The sequence below is a fragment of the Pan paniscus genome, chromosome 20 (assembly GCF_029289425.2).
Source record: "Pan paniscus chromosome 20, NHGRI_mPanPan1-v2.0_pri, whole genome shotgun sequence".
Taxonomy (NCBI): domain Eukaryota; kingdom Metazoa; phylum Chordata; class Mammalia; order Primates; family Hominidae; genus Pan; species Pan paniscus.
In genome coordinates, this window is record NC_073269.2 from 46,034,104 (window position 1) to 46,041,104 (window position 7,001).

At 44.6% G+C, this 7,001-nt stretch overlaps 1 pseudogene; it reads left to right on the top strand.

The window, feature by feature from the left end:
* Nucleotides 1-1,570: 1,570 nt before the first annotated feature.
* On the top strand, nt 1,571-2,443 carry LOC129394726 (large ribosomal subunit protein uL13-like; annotated as a pseudogene).
* Nucleotides 2,444-7,001: the final 4,558 nt, after the last annotated feature.

Sequence of the window (7,001 nt, forward strand, 5' to 3'; positions counted from 1 at the left end):
TCCATGAGGCCTAGTGATACCTCTATTATAGTAAATATTACCTTATCTTAAATTGTCCAGGTTATGTGTCTACCCTCCACTCTAGGACAGAGGTCCTCAATTTTTTTTTTTTTTTTTTTTTTTTTTTTTGAGGCGGAGTTTCACTCTTGTTGCCCAGGCTGAAGTGCAATGGCGGATCTCAGCTCACTGCAACCTCCGCCTCCCAGGCTCAAGCAATTCTCCTGCCTCAGCCTTCCCAAGTAGCTGGGATTACAGGTGCCCGCCAACACACCTGGCCAATTTTTTGTATTTTTAGTAGAGATGGGGTTTCACCATGTTGACCATGGCTGTTCTCGAACTCCTAACGTCAGGTGATCTGCCCGCCTCGGCCTCCCAAAATGCTGGGATCACAGGCGTGAGTCACCGCACCCGGCCGTCCTCAAAGATTTTTTATCACATCCATGAGCTGCATCTCCGCTGTATGTATGTGTGTGTGTACATATATACGGATACAGTGGTAATTTACAAACTGTACAGTATTAATAGGCACAATATAAAACATACGCTAAGACAGAAATGCTTAAAGGATGAGACAAAATTGGTTGTACTCACACCTGTAATCCCAGCACTTTAGGAGGCCGAGGTGGACAGATCACGAGGTCAGGAGTCTGAGACCAGCCTGACCAACATGGTGAAACCCCGTCTCTACTAAAAATACAAAAAAATTTAGCCGCTTGTGGTGGCACGCTGCTGTATTCCCAGCTACTCAGGAGGCTGATGCAGGAGAATCTCTTGAACCCAGGAAGCGGAGGTTGCAGTGAGCCGAGACGGTGCCACTGCACTCCAGCCTAGGCAACAGAGTAAGACTCCATATCAAAAAAAAAAAAAAAAAAAAAAAAAGTGGTTGTAAATAGACTTTCTAATATTTTCCTACACCTAAAATGTTTGTCTTGAAAACCCCCAGAAAACCAGGACCACCTTCAGAGACTATTACCATGACCACAAATTCCACAAGGACAGGTAACAATCTGTCTTACTCACCTCAGTATCCCAGCCACTGAATGAGATGTGAAAATGTATTCAATTGTACACCAAACATGTATTACAGAATGGGAGAAAATATTTGCAAACTCTCCATCTGACAAGAGATTAATAACCAGAATATAGAAGGAGCTCAAACAACTCAATAAGAAAAAAAAACTTATAATCTTATTTAAAAATGGCCAAAAGATCTGAATAGACATTTCTCAAAAGAAGACATACAAATGGCAAACAGGCACATGAAAAGGTGCTCAACATAACTGATCATCAGAGAAATGCAAATCAGAATTACAATATCATCTCACCCCAAGTAAAATGGCTTTCATCCAAAAGACAGGCAATAACAAATGCTAGTGAGGAGGTGAAGAAAAGGGAACCCTCGTACACAGTTGGTGAGAATGTAAATCAGTACAGCTACTACGGAGAACAGTATAGACGTTCCTCAGAAAAAGTGAAAATAGCTGGGCGCGGTGGCTCATGCCTGTATGCCTGTAATCCCAGCACTTTGGGAGGCTGAGGCGAGTGGGTTGCCTGCGGTCAGGAGTTTAAGACCAGTCTGGCCAACATGGTGAAACCCCGTCTCTACTAAAAACACAAAAAAATTAGCTGGGCATGGTGGTGTGTGCCTGTAATCCCAGCTACTCCGGGGGCTGAGGCAGGGGAATTGCTTGAACCATGGAGATGGAAGTTGCAGTGAGCAGAGATCGCACCACGGCACTACAGCCGGGCAACAGAGCGAGATTCCAACTCAAAAAAAAAAAAAAAAAAAAAAGCTTTTCCCAAGCGGCTGCCGAAGATGGCGGAGGTGCAGGTCCTGGTGCTTGATGGTCGAGGCCATCTCCTGGGCCGCCTGGCGGCCATTGTGGCTAAACAGGCCGGAAGGTGGTGGTCGTACGCTGTGAAGGCATCAACATTTCTAGCAATTTCTACAGAAACAAGTTGAAGTACCTGGCTTTCCTCCGCAAGCGGATGAACACCAACCCTTCCCGAGGCCCTACCACTTCCGGGCCCCCAGCCGCATCTTCTGGCGGACCGTGCGAGGTATGCTGCCCCACAAGACCAAGCGAGGCCAGGCCGCTCTGGACCGTCTCAAGGTGTTTGACGGCATCCCACCGCCCTACGACAAGAAAAAGTGGATGGTGGTTCCTGCTGCCCTCAAGGTCGTGCATCTGAAGCCTACAAGAAAGTTTGCCTATCTGGGGCGCCTAGCTCACGAGGTTGGCTGGAAGTACCAGGCAGTGACAGCCACCCTGGAGGAGAAGAGGAAAGAGAAAGCCGAGATCCACTACCGGAAGAAGAAACAGCTCATGAGGCTACGGAAACAGGCCGAGAAGAACGTGGAGAAGAAAATTGACAAATACACAGAGGTCCTCAAGACCCACGGACTCCTGGTCTGAGCCCAATAAAGACTGTTAATTCCTCATGCGTTGCCTACCTTTCCTCCATTGTCGCCCTGGAATGTACGGGACCCAGGGGCAGCAGCAGTCCAGGTGCCACAGGCAGCCTGGGACATAGGAAGCTGGGAGCAAGGAAAGGGTCTTAGTCACTGCCTCCCGACGTTGCTTGAAAGCACTCGGAGAATTGTGCAGGTGTCATTTATCTATGACCAATAGGAAGAGCAACCAGTTACTATGAGTGAAAGGGAGCCAGGAGACTGATTGGAGGGCCCTATCTTGTGAGTGGGGCATCTGTTGGACTTTCCACCTGGTCATATACTCTGCAGCTGTTAGAATGTGCAAGCATTTGGGGACAGCATGAGCTTGCTGTTGTACACAGGGTATTTCTAGAAGCAGAAATAGACTGGGAAGATGCACAACCAAGGGGTTACAGGCATCGCCCGTGCTCCTCACCTGTACTTTGTAATCAGAAATAAATTGCTTTTAAAGAAAAAAAAAAAAATAAAAAGAAAAACTGAAAATAGAACTACCATATGATCCAGGAATCCCACTGCTAGGTATATATCCACAAGAAAGAAAATCAGTATATGGAAGAGACATCTCCACTCCCATGTTTGTTGCATCATTGTTTACAAGCGCCCAAATTTGGAGTCAACCTAAGTGTCCATAACAGATGAATGGATAAAGAAAATGTGGTGCATATACACAACCGAGTACTATTCAGCCATAAACAAGAATGAGATCCTGTCATTTGCAATGACATGGATAGAACTGGAGGACATTATATTAAGTGACATAAGCCAGGCACAGAAAGGCAAACTTGACATATTTTAACTCATTTGTGGGAGCTAAAATGTAACAACTGAACTCATGGAGATAGAGAGTAGAAGGATAGGTGCCACAGGCTGGGAAAGGTAGTGGAGGGGAGAGGAAGTGGAGATAATTAATGGGTACAAAAATACAGTTCGACAAAATGAATATCTAGTATTTGATAACACAACAGGGTGACTACAGTCAGAACTGATTTGTTGTACATTTTAGAATAACTGAGGGAGTACAATTGGAGTGTTCATAACACAAAGAAATGATGAATGCTTGAGGTGATGGATGCCCCATGTACCCTGATGTGATTATTACACACACACCTATATCAAAATAACTCCTGGACCCCAAAAATATGTACACCTACTATGTACCCACAAAAATGGAAAAATTAAAAATAATTTTTAAAAGCTTACTTAAGAAAAAAACGGTAAAAATTTCAAAGCTAGAGGACATCAGAGAAAAAGTCAGGATATAGTAAAAAAACATGAAACTTAAGCCACTTCTGGCCCTCCCATCAGAAGGCTTGATGCCAGATGAAGATTGCAGCCAAGAGCCCTGGAGAGGGGGTGGCACCGTGGAGAGAAAGAGAAGCAAGAAAAGAAGGGGTTGGTGCTAGGTAGTTCTTGGTGATGAGTCATAACTGACTGTAAAAAGTCAACGTAAATAGACACTTGGTGAAGGCCGGGCGCGGTGGCTTATGCCTCTAATCCCAGCACTTTGGGAGGCCAAGGCAGGCGGATCACCTGAGGTCAGGAGTTTGAGGCCAGCCTGACCAACATGGTAAAACCCTATCTCTACTAAAAATACAAAAATTAGCTGGGTGTGGTGGCAGGCACCTGTAATCCCAGCTACTTGGGAGGCTGAGACACGAGAATCGCTTGAACCCAGGAGGTGGAGGTTGCAGTGACTGTTAAAAAAAAAAATAGATCCCTGGCGGGGCACACATACTGCTCCTCCCATCAAGGGATGGTTGGCATACCTTGGCTTGAGTCCAGGTTGCCCTTAGTGACTTACTTGACCAATATAATTCAGAGGAAGTGGCATTCTGGGACTTCCGAGGCTAGAGCATAAGATGTGTGGCTTCTGATTGGGCTTTTTTGGAAAGCTCAGTCTTGGAACGCTCCCTCTCGGAACCCAGTCATCATACTGTGAGAGGCCCAAGTCACCTGGAGAGGTTATGTCTGGCATTCCAGGCCACAGCCAGCATCAGCTTCCAGCCATGTGAGCGAGTCATCTTGACCTTCAGAGTGGGGCCTTTAGATAACTGTGGTCCCAGCTGATATCCAACTGCAATGGCATGAGAACCGCCCAGCTGAGCCTAGTCAACCTGGAGAACCATGAGTGATAATAATTAAGTTGTTTTCAACAGCAAAATTTGGTGTAGCAGTAGATAACTTAAACCGTGGGCTGCCTCCAACAGCTTCTGTAAATATCGAAAACTTTCTCCTGATCTTAAATGTATGACTGCAATGTTGGAAATCTCTTAAAAGTGATGGGTGGAAACAGCAGTGTGTCTAGGCACAGAAGGCTTCCAATGGATGGCAAGAACAAGCATGATAATCTGTGGTCTCTTTTAGAGCCCACTCGGTAAAATGGGGGACCTGGAACCAACCTCACAGGGATGTTGTAAGGATTCATGCAGTTAAAGCCTGCAATGCAGGTCCTGATGCATAGTAGGTGCCTCCTAAAATGTTAGTTTTAACGTGTGTATCATGTGGATCACTAGATAACATGTGTTTGACTGCAGCTAAATGGCCCCAAATCAGCAGTGCAGTGGCTCACATCTGTAACCCAACACTCTGGGAGGCCGAGGCGGGTGGATCACCTGAGGTCAGGAGTTCAAGACCAGCCTGGCCAACATGAGGAAACCCCATCTCTACTTAAAAAAAAAAATACAAAAAATTAGCCAGGCATGGTGTTGCGTGCCTATAATCCCAGCTACTCATTTGGCTCAGGCAGGAGAATCGCTTGAACCCAGGAGGCAGAGGTTGCAGTGAGCCGAGATCATGCCACTGCACTCCAGCCTGGGCAACAAGAGCAAAACTCCATCTAAAAAAAAAAAAAAAAAAAAAAAAACCAAAAGGGGTTGAACCAAAAGGGGCTGAAACAAAAAAGGAACTGCATTGTTTCACATAGCAAGAAAAGCAGAGGTGGGTTCCAGGGTTGTTAAATTCATTAATTTATCTATTCAAACATTTTAGTTCTACTTCAGTAAAAATTTTATTTAAAAATACATGAGTACCAACCGATTGTCAGGCACTGTTCCAGGATCTGGAGATATAGCATAGAAGAAAGCAAAGTCCCTTAGGTGGTTCAGTGACATTATCAAGAACTTAGGTCCTTTGTCTTTTCTGCACTGCCATCTTCAGCATGACACCTGCATCACCAGATGGTGGCCACCGCCCCAGCATCACCTGCTTACACGGCATTTCCAGGGACAGAACAGGGAGTCTGCTCTAGCCTCTCTCTCTTTTTGTGATTCAACTTTATTGAGATATAATTTACATGCAATAACATATACCCACTTTAAGTATAAAATGCAATAAATCCCAAAAGTTTCCCTCATCCCTTGTGATTTTAAGATACAGTTTTATCACATATTTTTGTATGCTTAAAAATGTTTCCTTTTGCTTGGCTTTGAGCTTTATAAATAGTATCATCCTATATGGAGTCTTTTGTTTTATTCACATTATGTTTCTATAATTCTTTTTTTTTTCTTTTTCTTTTTTTTTTTTTTTTTGAGACAGACTCTCACTCTCTTGCCCAGGCTGGAGTGCAGTGTCCAGGATCATAGCTCACTGCATCCTCGACCTCCGGGGCTCAAGCAACCCTCCCACTTCAGCCTCCCGAGTAGTTGGAGCTACAAGCACACGCCACTGAGCCCAGCTAATTTTTGCATTTTTTGTAGAAATAGGGTTTCACCATGTTCCCCAGGCTGGTCTTGAACTTCTGGCCTCAAGCAATCCTCCCGTCTCAGCCTCCCAAAGTGCTGGGATTACAAGCATGAGCCACCATGCCCAGCCTAAATTCATCTTTTTCTTGTACATCTGTTGTTCCTTCATTTTCACTGCTGTGTAATTGTCCGTCATGTGAGATATACTAACATTTATCAATTCTCCTTTAAATGGACATCAGGTGTGTTTCTTTTTGCTATCAGATAAATGCTTTACAAAAGCATACAAAAGTTGACAAATGAACTTTGTATACTTGATCTTAGCCAAAGGCTGAGAAGAGATACTATGAACTTTAACATCTCAATCGATGCATGTGGTCAAATATCTCTTCTTGGGTAAGGACCTAGGAATGCCAAGCATATGGGATTCAGATTTTCAATTTGGTTCAGTTTTTCAAAATAACAACAAACTACTTCCCAGAGGGTTGTACTAATTTGAACTCCTATCAGCAACATATGAGATGTCCTGTGAATCCCCATCCTCACCTACAGCCATCTTAACTTTTGTCAATTTGAGGCTGTGAAACAGAATTTTAGTGTGGCCTTTTTTCTTTAGATGTTCCATATAATTAGGGGCTGGCTTTTAGTCAGATGGCTGGGACCAAAAGATTGAGGAGGAAGGGAATTTAGAGGGTGACTGTAATGATGAATCTATAATTGGTAGGGGACAGTGGGCAGGGTGGGATGGAAAAAGGAGAGCCATGATGGACAGGGAGAGTGTGGGAACGTGGCCTGGAGGTTGCGCTGGAAGCAGAGGTGGTACTTGAACAAGCAAGCTGGAATGAGAGGAAGTGGATTTTAGTTTC